Source organism: Balearica regulorum, chromosome 3, assembly GCF_011004875.1.
Source record: "Balearica regulorum gibbericeps isolate bBalReg1 chromosome 3, bBalReg1.pri, whole genome shotgun sequence".
Lineage (NCBI taxonomy): Eukaryota > Metazoa > Chordata > Aves > Gruiformes > Gruidae > Balearica > Balearica regulorum.
In genome coordinates this window covers 28600231-28619591 of record NC_046186.1, presented here as the reverse complement: position 1 = coordinate 28619591, position 19361 = coordinate 28600231, and the positions used below count along the sequence as shown (strand labels likewise).

Here is a 19361-nt window from a genome sequence, read left to right as displayed (position 1 = left end):
TGAATGGTTTATTTTAACTCAGAAATATAATAATAAAAATTAGTCATGCTGATAAGGTATTCACATATTATAGCCACAAGTGGCACAGAAAGCCAACCGTGAAATTCATAATTTTGTCAAGAAAAATTAAGAATTTGAATAGAGTTAAGCAAATTAATGAAGGAACAACAAATTGAATAATGAGGATAAAAGAAATACTGAATAGGTGTTCTTTCAGTGCCCTTTCTTATGCATGAAATCAAACAGGGAAAAAAATTAGTTCAACCATTGTAAAGACTACATCAAATGTACATATGAAAGGAGCTGAATTAGAGTTTCACTGGCCTGTAATTAGTATTTATCTAATTTCAGAGCACTTGGCTTACTTTAACCATTTCTTTTGCAAGCATGATGTTTATACCTACCAAATACATTCCATCATAGAAAAATATCTCCATTTATGGAAGGGTTTACAGTGTGCAAATTGAGGGTTCCTGAAATTTGTAACATGAACTTGCTTTTGGTAGGGGCAATTGTCCTGAGGGTCCCAGAAATTATTTTTTGATGCTTTCATGAAAATCTGTTTGATTTAGAGAATGAGACATCTAAAAAGTTGCCTTTTGCCAACTCAGTAAACTTGCTAGAAGCTATACAAAAATGTCTGTATTCCCTTACCCCACTGATCAGATTTGTTTCTTTTATGTGAAGTTACCTTAGTGTGGCATTTGGGAAAATATTAAGCACATTCATCACCTAGCTTCAAATACCTATCTTTTGCCACTACAGATACCTAGGGTACCCATCCATTCAATGGAGTGCTCTTTGCTTATAGAAAATAATTCAGAGTACCTAAGCCAGGTACTCTAAAATACTGTCTGGATGTACCTTCTCTCTGTTGGCTGGTTGAAGAGACTAAATAATGCATTTTAAAAAAAATACCTCCCTTTTCAGCCTAAATCTTCAAATTATCTCTCAATCCATTGATTTTAATAAGAACTGATTTTAATTAGTCTCTCATAAACCTGATTGTGTTAATATTACCAAGAAATGAAGCATAACTCCAACCCAACCTGTTCTCTCAACTTCTTGTTCTCATCCATACCAGCATTCAGAAGTACTTTGCTCAGGATGAATGTAATTACTCTGCTGTATTAACTGCATAAAGAGTGTTGGTGTTCATAAAATTCACTGCCACAAACCTCCTTTTTATTACATTGATAAAAGCATACTCATAGTACTGTGCGTGGACCATGAGCCTTCATCTCAAGTAGATGACTGCAGGTGGAGAACAGCTATTGAAGGCAGCACTTCATAAATTTGCAGCATTATAAAAAGTAAGAAGGTAAATGAGAAAACTGAGCTAAAATGATATCACTGAAGTTCCATACAGCAACTTTACAAAAAAGGTTCAAAACATTAAAAAAACATTCAAAACTAGAAAAGCTAGTATTCAATTTGTTCCCTTTCCTCATGTTTTGCTGTTCACTTTCATTATTTTAGAGAATCTAAGCACATGATCACATGCTCTTCCATTCTACCTGTGTTTCTTGCAGGGCATGGGAGAAATTATGTTGTTGTTTTTTGTAACTGTTTTATCTCATAGCTTGCAGAATTTGGAAGGTAGTATCTTCAAGAGTTTTCTGTCATCCAGACTAACCCTGTATCACAGAGATGCTGTGTGAATCTACATAAGTCATTTAAGCTAAAATATTAATGTGACAACTAGTTTTGTTTTCTTCATTGAATATGTCTGCCCAATTTTGTCTTGATTTTCAGTTTTTTGCAGCCCTTAAGGAAGTACTGTACCTTTTGAACAGTGTTCAAGGAATTGAGAGTGCTCAACATCATTTGCAATAAATCAGTGGGATTTGAAGGACTGAGCCTCAGGTTGGGACTCTCCACAGCCCTGAGCTCTGGACCTGCCATTACCCCCCTCTCTAGGACATGTCGGCACTCAGACTCACAGTGATCTTCCAGTCTATCAGGTGAGATCTGGTATTTGTCTATATGTTTTTAGTTTATGTCAAATATGAGATAATTCATCTTACCTCAGTCTGCAAAAAATAGGATTATTTTGAACTAGTTCACCTTATGTTTGCCATGGGAAGAGAGCTCATACCTATGATGCATGTTACTTTGAGACAGGCTAGTTTGATAATGTACCTAAGGTCTTATGCTCTCTTTCTGTGGTAAAGAAATATAGTATTTAATCACCTTTCTCACAGAAGTAACATAAAACTAATCAAACTATATTTGTGCAGTGTGTTGAACATAGTAATAGTTTTTAAAAATGCCAAATATTTGGAGAAATCATCTCCCCTTGGGATGAGTTAACTCATTGAGACGGTCATGTTAAAAACAAATTTTGCAGATTCAGGGGGGTGGGGGGGTGGGGGGTGTTGTTCTGTTATCCACTTGTTCATCTAGAAAAATCTTGGTATCTTCATGAACCGTTGTGAACATACACTTAATTTTTTTAAGGTTCATTTATTGTAGTATTGTTGCTACAAACTACAGACAATGAAAACCTGTAAGAAAGTAAATGAATCTACACCAGTGAACATTTGGATGGAAAACAGTAAGCAGAAAGAGTCCTACCACTAGTGTTTAAGACAGATACAAATATTTAATTCAATCTCATATCCAGAATGAATTCGGCCTTGTGGAGCAAAGAGTAGCAAGGGGTCCTGTAATTAAAGGCTACGTCTGCTTGTATATACTAAAGAACATAATCTAATTATATTGGAAAGTATAAATCTAACATTTCCTAAATCTTCCAAACTAAATACTTACGTGGAAGTTGTATTTTTCTGTAATAAGCTTATTTATAGCCATATGTCATATAAAAATACAGTTATTGCATTTAGTTATTAGAAATGAGCTTGTTTCTTCAGCAAACAGCACTTGAAACAAAAAAAAAAAAAAAAAAAAAAATTCAGGCTTTGTTGATGGTAGCTAGCAATGTCCAGAAGATTTCAGGTAACTAGCAAAAGTAGGTTTTTATCAATATATAGTTTATACTATCGATATACTACAGTTTATACTATTAATAGCTAATGTGGAGTTACTCTACAGCTTCTCTGGCAGATTGCACGTACAGTGGCAGCAGAAATACCTCCCTCAGTCCTGTACACACCATCACTTCCCGTACCTCTGGTGCAACCACAGTCCTTCCCTTGCCCCTTCTGACTACACCAGAAAACAGACCTGAAGGTTAGTCTCCTGCACTGCAGAACGGTGTGAAGTCCTCTTACAGGACTCCATTCCTTGTCATCACTTCTTCTGAAAGCGATGGCACTTTTTTGCCATGCTATTTTTGGATTCGCTTTCTGCAAATGGTGATAAAAATTTGAACTATGCCTTGCTTTAGATTTAGATTTTTCTCTACAGAGACACAGCTAAAAGAACGTGGCCAAAAGCTATTCAAACCTAACACGTCTCTAGACTTGAGAAAAAAAAAAAAATCAATGTATTTTTCAAGATTCTTCCTCCTAGCTAGGGCTGGAAATAAACCCTAGGTCACAGCACTTACACTCCAGTTTAAAGTAGGCTGTGAGAGAGATAAAGATATGGGTGAAAATATGCAGATTTCTTAAGGGTTTACTTATATTATAGTTAAGTGTGTTAACACTCTGTATATGGTAATCTAGGGCTCTTAGAAATGTTTTTCACTTTATAGCAATGCGGAATAAGAAGACTGATGCCCCTATTATTATTTGTGCTTTGCACATAGCAAATGGAAGGAGAAGGGGGAAGCTGTTTGCTCTATATCATACAGAATGCTATTCATCAGAACCAAAATACCTTTACTTATAGCCCAATCTCCTAACCTTTGAACTACGTTTCCTAAAATGGCTTAAAAGTGAGACTTGGAAGTAGGTGATCATTTTCACTCTTTGCCTAAAGAAAATGACTTGGTGTTCTTGGAAACTCAGAGTAGTGATTCCTTTTGGCTTGATAACTTCAGGTTTTAATAAGTGAAAAAAGTGTTTCAGGAGAGTGGAAGACCCTACTTATATTTCTAGAAGGTGACCAGAAATCTGTGGAGGAAGAAAGGGAAGTCTGATTTTTCCCCATCCTGAGCAAGCCAGCACTTCATGGTAAAATACCAAGGTTCATCTGCTTCAATGACTTCCTTTGCATTTTCCAACTTTCTTGTTTTTCAGCCGTGTGTGTGTGTGTGTGTGTGTATATATATATGCGCATATATACTCAATTCAGGTCCAAAGGGCAATTTAGCCCCTCTTCAGGTATGTGTCAAAAACAAGTGGGATGAAATGCCCTCTAATGTTTAGAAAATGGGACTAGATGCCTAGCGTAGACCATGTAGCTGTCTTTTAGATAGCTGAGGTTGGGTAAAATTAATCCCTACCTTAATAATTAAACTTTTAAGGAAAAGAATTTTAAATTTCAGTTATGGGAGATACTTACATTAAAAGCTACAGATTGTGTGTATCATATCATATTGTATCGTATCATTAATTAAATTGTGCAGAGCTGAAGGAACACAAGGCTCGACACATACAATTGTCCTTGGAGCTTGAGGTAAGCCTGTTCTGTGCCCAATGCTCTGCTATGCACCAAGAGGTTGAAAAGTGGGCATAGAGAAGCACAGCCCGATGCACAAGAGCTTTGCTGTGATACAACAGGCCATTCAAGGTCTTCACTTTGAGCTGCCCAGGCACAGAGTTCACCTCATGGAAACTGGCCCATGGAGTTTCCCAGAAGTAGATTTTCCGTACTTCTATAACCTTTGCTAATTCTTTCTTCTGGTGGCTTTGTTATTGATTTGCTTGTTTATTAAAGAAATGGGATTTGCTTAGGAGAAGGCACTTCTGTTGATAACCCTCAACATTGTCAAAAGATGGATTAGAAACTTCCATTCGTATTTGAGCACTGAAGACATACTTCTGTTTTCAGAAGTGCTGAAAGCCTGCAGCTTTCACTAGCCTCAACTTCAGGTTCTCAAAAATCAGGAGTCATCACTGGCACACAAGATCTAAATATCCTCACCCAAAACACCTTTTTTAAACTTCTTGTCTTGTAACTTTATACAGATATTGTGGAAATTATTATATTACAGATTTTGAGACAGCCAGCTGGTATTAACAAAAGCCAGAGAAGTACTGAAGATGCATATATTACACTAATATTTCACTAATAGCTTGAATTGCAGCTGAAGTGGGCCTACTTTATTTTTCTAAAAGCGTCCCTAATGACCAGGATATGTTGGTGTACTAATGCAATATAGTGATGATCTATGAAAACAGGTAAGCAAATAAGAAGATAAATTGTATAAATATATGCATTTTTCTAAAGATAGGTAGAATTAAGTGTTGGAGAATATTCAGCCTGAAGCTAATAGATATAAGACACTGTGAACACACACTAGTAATAAATACATTAAGCTGTTAGTTAATCATAGATCTGACTGGTGAGTTCTGTAGCTACATCTGTGACTGCTCTGCAGCACACAGGTTCGGGTGACTAAGCACTCCTTACAACATCTGATGCAGAGATAAACGTTTAGTTAGGGCTGAATCTAGCCTTTAGGCTGTGTCCTGAACTCTCTTTTCTCTCAAAATCAAATATTATTTTTAGCTTTTATTGACCTGTCCAGCTGACTCCACTCAGCATTAGTTTGTGGTCAAATGCACTTCTCCCCCTCTATGTCTAAACTGACTGACCCAAGAAGTTGTGTTCTTCAGACGTGAAATGGATTTTTATTACTGAAGCCCACAGTGCAGATCATTGGAAGTTACATAATAATGTGAAAGGACATATAATTGAAAGGCTGTCAGAAGATAAAACTATATCAAGCTTCCCAGAGCATTCGCATTTCGACTCATGAAGTCGGTTGACATTGAAGGAGCAATTCAGTGTTTAATGCATGCGCCTCTGGTGGCTGTGCTCTTCCACAGCACTAGCTGTTGAAGTATCAATCACAAAGGCTGTAGCATGGAATTTAATATAGAAGTTTTCCATTAAAGAAGTTAGCTGTTGCAGTTTACGGTAACTTACCTTCTAGTTCAACTTACCTGCTGAGGACACAGTACTTTGTCCTTGAGTAGGCAGGATTGCTCTCATCTTATTCTTCCCACTGGAGCAGAGAGGAAGTAGAGTGTGAGTACATATGGAGCAATGCACAACAAGTGAGTGACTGCAACACAGGCATATATTATATTGGATTTTTTTTAAATGTCAAGCAATAATAAATGAGAAGGAAAAGTAAGTCTGTAACTATCCTGAAATTCTCCTAAATGTGCAGTAGGACTATAAAAGATGCCTGTATTTACTACAAATAATAAAACTGTAGCATAACACTAATCAAATTCAAATCAGTTCAACTGCATAATTTTCAGTGAAGAGGTGCTTATGAAACACAAAATGAACTCCAGAATGGAAGGTTCATTGCTTCCTAATCAAAAGCAGTCAGCTTTAAACACCAGCTAGTCAGGTGATAAGTTTGTCATTTCTCAGCTGCGCTCTTGGAGGGAAGTTGCCAAGAAGGCTTGACAGCCTTTAAACTTCGCAGAGCTTTTTTTGCCTGTTTCTGAACATCATGTTGATCTACAAAAACTCCTGGGAGGCCAGGAGGAGAGGCAGAGCAACAGCAGTTCTATTAAAATATATTTGCAGCAATGAATGTCAAGCAGAGTTTAGGGTGTGAAAAAATGTGTAGTTCCTGAAAAGAAATTTTCACCACCCCTCAAGTCTGGTTCTTTCTTGTCTAATTGTGTCCAGCTACTTTGGGAGACTGAGGAGTGTCAATGATTAATTGTCTAGGTGTCAGAGAAGTACAGGCTTGTAATGCATCATTAAAAGCCAGAGATCAGGGTGTCTGAATTAAAATGGGAAGCTCTGAATGAATATATTACTGCTATATACAATTAACAGCACAAGCCAGAAATCATTTACTTTCATAATTTAGAACAATGGCAGCTCTCCAGTGAGAACATATTTACAGTAGTTTTACATTGCTTAGTACAGGCTTAGTACAAAAGGGAGAGACACAAATTAATATGCACCGAGGCAATAACAGAGAAACCTGTCTTTGAACTGTTCTTTCCTTTTAATCACCATGAGCTCTGCTAAATAGAGGAAAGAATTATGAGTAGGTAGAGACCATCTAGGTTACTGAGGGCAAATCACTCTTGGGGGAATAACTTTGCAATTTGAGCAACAGAGTCTGACCTTTACGTGACTTGGGCTGAACAGGTCTCTGTTTTAACCCAGCATGAACAGCAATTGCAAGGCAGCCGACCTGAAGTCACTCAACCGTCTTTCCCTAGAAGGTCTGATTTCCCTTTCTTTGGCAATTATACCATTGTCCTGGAAGAACTCTCTAATGCCGACTAATGTCTTTTATTCCACATCCTCAAGTGTGGGACCCTATAGGTATTTTAGTAATTTTCAGTATTGGTTGAAGTCCCGTTAAGCTTCTGAGGTTCTTAAATTGCTTCTTGGAGTTTATTTGTCTTGTAACTTAGGTTATAAAAGTAACACCATAAACATTAATTGAACAGCCATTAAGCAGTATGGCTGTTTGTTTTGGGTTGATAGAGCACATAAAGCTTCATACCCTGTGGTGGAAAACAATTAGATCTGATGATGAACATGCTATTAAATATAGCATTTCCAGACTTCTATCAGTTTAACTTTAGAAAATAGCAACCAGCTGTAGCCAAAGCATACACAAGTGATAGAAAGTCATATTTTAATTGTCATGTCATAGCCTGTTATAAATATTGTCATTTCTAATGTTTTATGCTAATGACAGTGACTAATGGTAGTCATTATCTCCATTCATTCTTATAAAAAATTTCCTCAAGAGAGGATGATCATAACTAGAATGCTGTTTAAAATTAAACTGTGTTTTTCTAAAATAGAGAACATAAAAAACATTTAAATACGAAGAGGTTGGGTAGCTAATTTATTTTGGTTTGAGTGTGTTTGACAACTACAGCTGTTGTTAATTGTGCCATGAGTTGAACGGATATTCCTTTTAGAAATGTTTTTGGCATACTAACGTGTATCCATGTCACATCTTTGTATGGTCTCTGCAGAGTGGGATAAAAGGTGAACCTCACAGCGGGATACCTGTGGCCAGAAAAAAGTCTGATGCTGCCCCTATAGAGCCTTATTGTTAAGAACATTGAATTTCCTCATCAATTTCTTATTTCAGTTATGAATTCTGCTTACTTGACAGGTACAGAGTACTTCATTATGTGCACGAACAGAAATGCTTAAATGGATGAAGCAGCTATTTACGTCTGATAGGAGCTAAGTGGGACACTAAATTAATGCCAAACAAGTGAGTGCTCATTTTAGCTTCGTTATAAATGGCTGCATCACAGCAGTAATGTGTTCACTCTCATGTGCTGACAAGTTCTATATTTCTTACAAACTCCCCTTAGAGCTCAATGTGGAAAGACAAATTCACACTCTGCATGATGAAATTAGCAGCAGATGCATTAATAATTGAATAAGGATCTCTGGAGACACACCATAGCAGCAGAGTTGGTGACTGGCTGGTCTTAACTAGAGGCTTTTGTCATATATATATATATATACACACACACACATATGCACTTACATAAACCCCAAGTTAAGAGCCGCTGCCTGCACGTAGCTTTTGGTATCAAATCCGCTTCCTGCTTTTAAGGGTAATGGCCTTGAGCTGAAGGAGGGTAGATTTAGATTAGATATTAGGAAAAAAAAAATTCTCTGTGAGGGTGGTGAGGCCCTGGAACAGGTTGCCCAGAGAAGTTGTGGACGCCCCCTCCCTGGCAGTGTTCAAGGCCAGGTTGGATGGGGTTTTGGGCAACGTGGTCTAGTGGAGGGTGTCCCTGCCCATGGCAGGGGGGTTGGAACTAGATGATCTTTGAGGTCCCTTCCAACCCAAACCATTCTATGATTCAATACTTAACTAATTATTGTACATTTATTACTGTACTGCCATCTTCATTTCCATCCCTGTAAGCAAAGTTGACATCCTTTGATTGAACCACATGCATTGCAGATTCCCAGGTTTGGGAAAGAAAGGAGCTTGTGTATTTTGGACAGTAGCAAAGAAAACAAAAGGATTGCCAGAAAAAAACTCTGCTTTTTAAAGATACCACCAAGGCCATGATGTAATTCCTGATACTTAAATTATGATCATTCCTCACACCAAGTAATATTATGCTCAGAAGACATTGACAATACAGTGTGACATCTCATAGACAGCAATACTACTGGGGTAAATACTTGTGGGTTTAAAATCAGCAATTTATTGCACTAGTGCCAAGACAGTGATAGCAATTTGAATAATCTAAGAATTTGTCCTAGTTAGAAGAAGACTAGCAAAATTTAGCACACTGTTACTAGATTAATTCCACATAGATGTCAGCTCTACTAACTGTCCATGCAGACTTCAGTCACTGGTTTCGAGTTGCACAGGTTGAACTGACCTCTGTGTTTTGCTTTCCTCCAGTTACAGGTTGTTTTATAAATCTCAGGATCCGGAAGACAGAAAAACTTAACTTCAAAATATCTATCAGTGGATTTTCTGGAGTTTCATCAGCTAAAGGAAAGCCGATTCTAATCTTAGGTTTTTTAATATATTGCAATTTTTTGAATAAGCTATAATATGATTTAATAAAGTGGTACAGTCTTTAAAACAATACTCATTAATATAAGTATGGAGTTCATTTCCTTCTCTTTAGATATGCAACTCTTTTTATTCAAAAACAGTGGATATTTATTCAGTAAGAGCTTAGTATCAATCTTGTCCCACTAGAAATATGGATTTGAAATCTTTTTTGAATAAGAAACATTTAAACAGTTTCTGTTGTCACTTGAAATAGGAGATAGGTCCCAGAGATTCATATTTGTATAATGAAATAATGTCTCAATCTGTTAGACACCCTTGAAATATCCTGCAAGTGACTCAGCTGAGGAAAGAACAGTACATTTTTTGCTTTGTGATGTTGGACCATGATGCAGATGTTAGAGACCAGAGAATGTCAGATGGAGGAGTAAACATGCTAAGAGAACACCCTGGTTTCAGGGTGTTCATCACAGTTTCATCACAGCTTCTTCTGAGGTGCTTGAAACAAAGATGTGGAAAGTAAATTGGATTTCCACATACATTTTTAGTGGACAGAGATAACATTTCCAAATATTTTTCATTTGATTTGCACATGTATAAGACAATTCATTGCTGTTTAAAAAAAGTAATGTTACCGTCATCTGAGTTTTTAAGGAAAAGACTAAATACATAAACTAGGCCATGTACTGCTGGACGAGAAGAATATACCTGAATTGCATAGACCAAAGGGGAATAAAGAAGCTGTATTGATGGGGACAGGGGGAGAGAAATCACAAGTCTTTAACTATGGCTTTATGCTTCACATCTCTGTACAGTGGGTTTAATCCTACTAACTGCTTTCCATTCATTCCGTTATTCCCATGGAATATGATTCTAAGTCTGCTCCAGGTTAGTCATGAATATTATGCAGTCCGCTAACTTCTGTATCTCTTGTTAGCGTAAAAAGCACATCAGAGGTGCCACTGTTTATTCTTAATATCTGAAGTAATCACTGAATTTCACTACTCCTGTAAAAGCAAAGAGATTTTTCTAAAGCCATCTAAAAAAGCCAATGGCTTTTATCCAGGTTTTGCAGGTCACTGGGTGTTCAAAACAGCACAGCAAATTAAAAGAACCCTTTCTCTTTTGCTATCACAGTAATTTTGCACTTGAGTATATGAGGATTAGCTAATATAAAAGCTATTGAGGAAGATATGGAGTGATTTTCTTCTAGCACTGCCTTGAAAAGTAGCAATAAATGTTGCATTTCAAATTACAGCTTTCCTTAAAATGTGACTTCATTAAAAAAAAAAAAAAGCATCTTTGACACCAGGTTTTTGTCCCTTGGTGACTTCCAATCAGAGGTAATTCACTTTGAGGTAAAAACATAATTTTCTAATTGCCAGTCCAGTAACCTCAGCCTGAATATCAAGTGGCTACTTTTTGGTTTATGCCTCATCACTAATATTGATGCTTCTGCAGGCCAGAAATTTTTTTTCCCTTGTACATTCACAACCTTCTAGTCTTTATATTTTTCCTCAGTTGCCCCTTTGTCTTATTATTATTGTTATGTTTCTTCTGAATTGTACAAGTAGTGTTTAGATGCACCACTGTAATAAGTTGGCAAGTCTTTTGGTAATCCATTTGTGTATTTGTACTTTCTTACAGATTTTCCAGAAGAATAAATCATACCTTAAAATAGGTACATGAGCAGATAAACGAGGAATATTTTACAGTTTTTTCTGAACTTGAACACCGTTGTGGAGAAACTGCTAAATGCTGCACCCTCCTTAAGCACTCTGCTGAGCACAAGCTCTAGGAATGGCCAACACAACTGAAGCAGAGCAAGACATTACAGGAGCAAATTATTGCTTCTAAAAGCGGGACAGAATAGCAGTTTTTTCCTTGGAAGCTCTTGGGATGACAAAGTATGGACAGTGTTCATAGCAAGTCCTAGTCTACTGTATTTAAGCAAAACCAATGCATATAGATAGGGTCATTGTGCATATCCAGATTATCCTCTGAGGTCTCTGATAGCTGTGCTGAGCTGGCAGGGCTAAAAATTCAATACAGTCCCAATAGAATGTATTTGATTTTTTTCTAGCCCACCCTGAGAAGAGCAAGGGCAAGTGTTTCCATGTATTCTCTGTAAAACTTCTTTGAATTTATCAAATCAGATGGGATGCTGATTACATGGAGTGATCCAAGCTTCTGTAGAAAATGATACCCCTTCATTCATCCCAGCAAGCAATACCATAATTCTACTTTTTCTCCTGCTGCTGTTTAAGAAAGTAGGACTTGTATTTCCAATGTCCCATATGAGAAGTGCAGCCATTTCTGATCACTGAAAAAGGTGTGTATTTTTACCAGCTTTTTCCTTCTAATTTGGAGTCTACTGAAAAAACTTTCCTCTCCCATCATGGTCTTCATTAGTTCCCTAACATATCTTAATCCAATTAGCATTGTCACCTTTCTTGCTTCCCTTCTGTCTTTCTGATAATTTATGAATAATGCTTGAGACGTCTGCTGACTTTGGAATTAAAATGTCTATTTTGAACATCACTAAGCAGAAATGTCTAGAATTAGGCACTAACTTAACTTATGCAGTTCTGAAGTCTTCAGTATTGCACAGTAGACCGGCCGTTAAAGCAGCAGACTATTTCTTCAAGGTCTCATTTAGGAACTAACTTTCCCAGTGCTAGAACAGTAAACAAAATTTTGTCTTTCAGATACTCTTCTGAAATTCCTATCTCCCACACAGTGTAAGAGTACTTCAGCAGCTTCCTGTCCTTTCCGATACCCTGCCTTTGCTAATCACTGCTCCGGTGGAGCTGATAACGAGATTTGCACATAGACATATCAAAGCAATTTTGGTGAATGTAGGCTTTTGCAACTTAAAAATGGCAGTCTTTGTGGGGAATAGGATGAATATTATGGTATGAATAGATAGTGGTTACAATCCTAATCCAGCTGGAGGTCTGTTCCTCATACCTTCATCCTCTTGTAAAGAAATGTTCAATATGCATCTCCACAGATGTATTTGCATGCTCTGAATGTCTCCTCTAACATACTTTTATAGTTGGCATTTTAAGAAATAAAACAAGTTTTGTAAGTAGTCATGAGTTCCCCATGAGGAATACCTGTGCCAACAGAGGAAGTTCCTCCCCAGTCTCAAGAATGTGATGGCTCATTTTTGCCTTAAAGGATAAGGAAGTACATTCCTTATTTTTTTTAATAAAATGCCATATTGCTTTAGAATTTGTCTCTCTGTTAAACCTACAGAAGAGAGTTCAACACCAGAGAAAAACTAGAAGATGAAAGTGGGTTTGGTGTGTTCATTCTTCTGGCGGGGCTAGGGAGATGTGCTTTTACAGGAATTATGGTTGTTCCCATTGCCCATAAACACTTATTTATGATCTATGTTAAAAGAGCTTTAGTTCAGTTCTTACTAATTATTTGGCTTAGTGACATGTTCAAGTTCATTTTACATTTAAACAAAAAAAATTGTCTTTGAAACATTCTGGTTTTGCTTGTTTCTAAATTAAATTAAGATTTTCATAAATAGGGAGCACTGACATTTTAGCCACTGGAATTTTTCAAGTATTTTAGGTGCCAATTCAGGCACACTTTTGGGCTATAAAATTATCTAATATTCTAATTGCACTTCACAGTCAACTATTTGCTGTTACTTGAACATCTGTTACGCATTGAGCAGCTGTTTCTATTGGGATGGACACGATGACTTCTATATGTTTTCCATGAACACAATGAATTTAAAATGAAGGAATATATACGAGGCTTTGGGCAACGTGGTCTAGTGGAGGGTGTCCCTGCCCGCGGCAGGGGGGTTGGAACTAGATGATCTTTAAGGTTCCTTCCAACCCAAACCATTCTATGATTCTATGATTCTATGATACTATGATTCTCTATTAGTATTCAGATTTCTGAAGTACATCATTCTGCATTTTGTCAAAATATACGTTGGCATACCAGTGTATTTTTCAGTGGCCTACTTTAACGTCATCTCTGAAATTTTAGGAACTGTCTTTTCGGATCTATCCTACTTATATTTTTATGTACTTCCTATTTTGGCATTTCAATTTCAGCTATATTTGTATATTTTAATTAAAGTATATTCAGCATTAATCTTCATATGAATACCAAGGTGGCGCAATATTAGTTTTCTAATACAGCTTTTCAATCATTCCTATTGGTTGTTATCAGAATCTCATCCAGCTTCTTACCCTCTCACAGTCAGTCTTTGTCCAGAGGTATTTTTAAGTTGTGACGATAATGACATAGTACAGAGAGCAAGATTTTTTGTAAATGACTAGTTGTTTAATTGGTAATTGAGTGGAAAGCATTTTCACTACTTAGATACTATAGGGTTTGTCTATGAAATCAGAAAGAAGTCTGTGTCTGCACAGAACCACAGAACAGGGTCCAAGGATTGTGAGACTTTTGGAGCCTTTTTTAATCTATTATATAATGACATCACTAGAAAAAGTACCCTGAATTAGATAAAGAAAAATTTTATTTATGTCTACTGTTTTTGTGCTCCAGGTCTCTTTCTCAGCATTTCTATTCTCTCTGTACCCCAGAAATATTTTCTGTAATATTGTAATATTTTTAGCATTCTCATAAATATATTTTTGAGTAAAACCCAGTTATTTTGTAAATATGTGTGAACTGCAGACAAGCATTCAGCTCATCCTAGTATCTGTGGATTCATCTGGCAGAATGAGCTAAGTGTAACGAGCTCATATGTGGCAAATATAATTCACTTAAAGAATGTAATGTATATGCGTCAGAGTTACACGTAAATCAGTAGAATACTGCATATGCGTGTCCTATCAACAAAAGGGCAGGTATTTCCATCACACGGAAATTGGTTGGTACAACTAGTTCTCTGTCAGAAGCTGGAAAAAGGACAACAAAACCGATTTTGTCAAGGATAAAAGGAGAATAAAGGGCAACACACCAGTAAAAAAAATATATATTTAGGCATATACTTTAAAAGATTTGAATGATCCTGATCCAAGGGAAAGGCAGTTAAGAGTGATAAATGTAATAACCCTGAAAAATAAATATGAGAAATCATTTAGGCTTTTTACTAAAACCGCAAAGTGTTGACTTACCATAAGCTATAAAAGATGTCATTAAATCATCAGCCTTTACGAATAATTGCCTGTTGTGGTTTCTGAGATGGTCCTTCCTCTCCCAGTACTCTGAGTAACTATGTACAACTCCAGAACTGATAACTGTAGGGAAGTTCCAGTGTCAGACTGACAGAGAAAGTTAAAAAAAAAAAAAAAGTCATATTTTACTACAGTAATGAGAAATCCTATTCACCTCAGTGGGTCTAATCAGGTGTATAGGTTGTAAGATCTGTCTCTAAAATTATACTGTGCTGAGAGCACAGAAGACAATTTGATAAATGGGCTACATCAAGTCAGTTCGATGGTGTTCTGTGGAGTGTAGTCTGTGTACCAATAAAAATCTCCATGATTTTTATTAATTCCATTAAAGCAGCACACCACCTCCAAATATTTATAGAGATCAAGCAGATTCACTTCAGGATGAGCCCTTCATACATACCAGAGGTATCATTTCCTGAAATGTAAACAACTGGCATCTGCTGAGCCATAATCCCTAAATCAGAAACACAAATGTTTGGATTAACAAAAAAAAGATTGAAAGCCTCATTCTTGGTTGTTGACCTCCCAATGCGTATTTTTTCAGTGTTATGTGCATGACTAGCATTCTTTATCCAGGACGGGAAATGCAGTGGCTATTTGCCATAGTGACCACAAAGGGCAGCAGTGATCAAATTCAAGCCAATCCAAACCCTCACTCAAGCTCACTGACTTCACGAGATTTGAAATCAAGCCTTCAATTCAGTGCTACACATATGATGTAGTATGAAGCAGCTGAAATTCAAATATTCTTAAGAATCAGAAAAAATGAAAGGATAATTTTTTTATCCATTTAAAAGAGCGGGTGGATCTGATACAGGAAAAAGTTGAGAAGATATAAAATCTAAGCGTATGTGTACTGTCATTGAAATCTGATTTTTATATACATAAAGTTTTAGCATTCCACTACTAATTGTTTAATAACTGTTAAGTGGCTTAGCTCAGACCTGCAATTGCTGCTTTTTATATTTGCAGTGCATATATATGGTATACAGAACGCAGATATACAGAGTAATCCGTTGTACAAACTAAAGCTATAATAATGAGAAAACTGCTTAAACTCTCATGCTGAGGGAATTAAGTCTTAAATCCTGTTCTAGAGTAGTTTATATTTGAACAGAGTTTTTTTTCTTGAAGGTATTAAATGCAGAGCTAGTGGAGAGCACAGAGAAGTTGGAGAAGGGTGAGGAAAATACTGTCCCAGTTGCAGGTGTTGGTGCTCAGGACCTGGGGCACAAGCAGTGATCTAGGAAGTCCGGCCCATTCTGTTATTTGCTGTGTTTTTTAGAGCGTATGGCTCCCAGTAGGACAATCCACAATCAAACCTTTGCTGGAGTTTTGGGGCTTCCAGTCTTCCTGTTCACAAGTCATGCTCCAGTCACTGCTCCCAGACTTATCCCAGGGGCTCTAGAAGTTGTTGGAGCTCCTCTAGCTCCATAGCAGGAGAAGATCTAGAATTTGTTGGAGCTCCTCCAACTCCATTGCAGGAGGACAAGGAACCAAGTGCTCCAGGTGAACCTGCTTGGTGACGGGGTTTCCTAAAAGTAGTGGATTTGTAACGGCAAATTGGAGCTGGCAGTGACCTCTCTGAACCAGCAACTCGTTGGAGCCTGAGGTGATCATGAGTTGCATTTGGCAAGATGACAGAGAAACAGTCACATTTCCACTGGATTCTGCCTAGCTTTACACACGTTCATCACAGGTATTCAGTGTCCACTCAATTTTTTTTGATTCCACAAATCTATTTGGCTGGGAAGTATCTCTAAGTAAGTTTCAGGGAAGACTGGGATTATCCACATACAAAAGATTGATGCTTTGAAACTGCTACAAAACAGTAAAAATTAAAATCAGTAAAATACCCCTAAGTGCAATTTTAATTGTTTTAATAAGTCCTTTTCATGCTCTATTTTTGTGTTCTATTAATTTCTGGACACATCAGATTTCATTATACTCTGTCAGAAGAAAGGAAATTTTTAAAATAATTTGTTAGGTAAGGTATTAAATTTTAGGTCTTTGCATTAGAATTCCCATATGACTTCAAAATTATCAAAATTATTACTTTTTGTCTATGCAGTATGTAGGTTTTGCTTTCCTTCCTACCCTGTCATAAGAAATCCAAATTTCTAGGCAGTATAAAAAAATGCATCCTGAATCCTAGTGTCAATATTCATCTATTTCCCTTTTCAAAATATAGTGTGATTTTATTAGACATCACTTTAACCCTGGGGTAAAGGAAAGCAGCTCTTGCCATGTTAAACAATAAGCTGTGTAAATTTCAGCTGTTGGGGATCTATTCTATGCCTCCAACAGGAGAAAAAGCTATTTCCTGTGGTTATGAATTTTAATGTTCATAATTTGAAATAACTCATATACTGATAACATTCAGGGGAAATCTAGTTTTTCTGCACCCTTAGTCTTACCAAAACGGTCTTAAAAACAACATAAAACCATATTATATTATGGCCGCTGCCTTGACACTAGACTTGACACAGTGCAGTGCATTTGTATTTATAGTTTGTACAGTGGTACCTTTGATCCTTGATTTCATTATTCTACTGTCATATAATTCAAATCTGTCCAGATTTTGTCACATTGAGTTACTTATTCAGCTGGAGCAAGGCCAGAAAAATAAGACCTGAACCCCTTTAATCGTAGCCATTAATCGTAGCCATCGTCACCAAACATGGGTAAAAAAAATAACCTTTGACTTCTGATCTGAGAGACTGTCTGTGCCAGCAACAATAGTGGCAAAGAGCATCCCAAACCTTGGGTTCATCTCTGTTGTAGAATGATGTTTGTACTTCTTTCACGGAAAAGAGAATTCTTCCTAATTTCTCAAAAGGCAAACTATAGGCAATCACAGCCACTATTAATGGGATCTGTTCAGGGTTTTTCACCTTTTTTTGTTTGTTTGTATTTTTACTGTGAATATTAAAGCCACATTTTTCAATGAAAAACCTATGAAGAATATTCTTAGAATCACAAATGTACCTGGGAACTTTTAATCATCTGTATTTTAAGTAGCCAAGTTTACTTCATCCTTGTTGTGCAGTTCGACTACCTATATTCATAAGGTATGTCTGCATGCCACTTTGATGAGTACTGCGAAGTTAAGAAATACCCTGCAAGAATTAAAAGGCTTGTTTTTCTTCAAAATGGATCAGTGATTATGGACTGCTTCATTGCCAATGAAAAATAAAGGAAATCTGCATGAAATAAAAGTAAATACAAGGATCTAATGGCTTGACAAGCAAGCATAAAGTGGTATTTGGAGACTTGAATCTGAAGAAACGTTCTTGACGTCTAACTTCAAAAAAAATTTTATTATGGAAAACTCTTCCTGCTACCAGGAAGTCTATCCAGCTACCAGCAAAGCTGATTCCTATAGGATACATATATAGCAAAAGCAGAAAATAAAAGAGAAAAAAGGGGGGGGGGGGGGGGAGGAAAAAGAAATTAAAGAGAAGGAAAACCTTAACCTTATGATTAATTGATAAAATTACATTAGTTTTCTTGGGTTTGGCTTACTGGTAAAATATTTGGGAGCAATAAAAATGTTTCACAAACACAATGAGATCACCTGTCATGTAAAATCCCTGTCCTTTCTTCAAAGGCCTGGCAAGAAAACTGAGTTTTCTACCTAAATTGTATTTTTCTATCTAAAAGCCAGAGTGCCCTGAAAAATTAAGCTGTCACTAGTTAATGCTGTCAAAATACCATCTCAACTGTTCATGCTTGTTTAATTAGACTTCACTCCTTTTTCCCTCTCATTTTGAATGGTGTTTGTGCATTTGTTATTCTCCAGGCTCTTTTTTCACAGTATCTTGAAAACAAACCATAAAATAAATGATGCTTAAATTTTTGTAGGCTTAATATTAGGCAAAAAAATGAAAGTGCCTAGTCCCACCGTCGATAGTGTGCATTTGTGTAGTTCTCCATGTAGCACTTCAAAGTAAGGTAAGTTAAAGCAATCTCATTCTGACAGAGGAAGAGCCATATGGCTCCATTTTATGGGCGGCTGGTTTTATAATAGCTCAGAACAAAACAGTCATGATCCTTAAACAGATTCCAATTACTTATGTAGATGGGCAAAGTAGCCGTTCACAGTGCCGTGGAGTTCCAGTCTTTTCCATGTATTGCCCTGTTAGGAAAGCACGCCAAGGATTGCAGTTTATCAAGAAAGAGGAGAAATGTTTCCTCCAAGGCATCTGTAGATTCAGCAGGAGGTTCTCATGGTTTGCGTGGTTACTTGAGGTCAGCCTATGGTAGTTAGCTCATGCCTTCGGTGTGTCCAGAAGAAGGCACCCTCGGGCAGAACAGAACAGGCTATGGTGATATGCCACACTGCTATTTCAAATATGTAGACACTAGAAAAGGTCGTAAGTTCACCTTTTGGTCACTATATGTCTGTGCATGTGCCTGGCTACCCACATGTGCATCCATATGATGCACTACATCTCTGAAAGGATCTTAAATTACTTGCTTTGGCTTGGCTCCTTCCTTATGATACTGAGCTGACTGTAGGAATTGAAAGTGAGAAAACTGTTAATACAGTATATAGTTTCATTGTAAACCCTTCCTGATTGATGACTTACCTTCTCCCAGGACCCAACATT

The 19361-nt window shown here is 36.9% G+C and overlaps 1 protein-coding gene and 1 long non-coding RNA gene across 3 annotated transcripts in view; both read left to right on the top strand.

Moving 5' to 3' along the window:
• KHDRBS2 (KH RNA binding domain containing, signal transduction associated 2) overlaps positions 1-2913 on the top strand; it is a 380284-nt gene extending 377371 nt beyond the window's left edge. The window contains exon 11 of one of the 2 annotated variants that reach the window (XR_012834428.1): positions 1756-2913. The gene's annotated coding sequence lies outside the window, so the exon portion shown is untranslated. The remainder of the gene's footprint in view (positions 1-1755) is intronic. The other variant, XR_012834430.1, reaches the window with a different exon arrangement.
• LOC142600939 (uncharacterized) overlaps positions 1-19361 on the top strand; it is a 734111-nt gene that overhangs the window by 626539 nt on the left and 88211 nt on the right. The window lies entirely within an intron of this gene.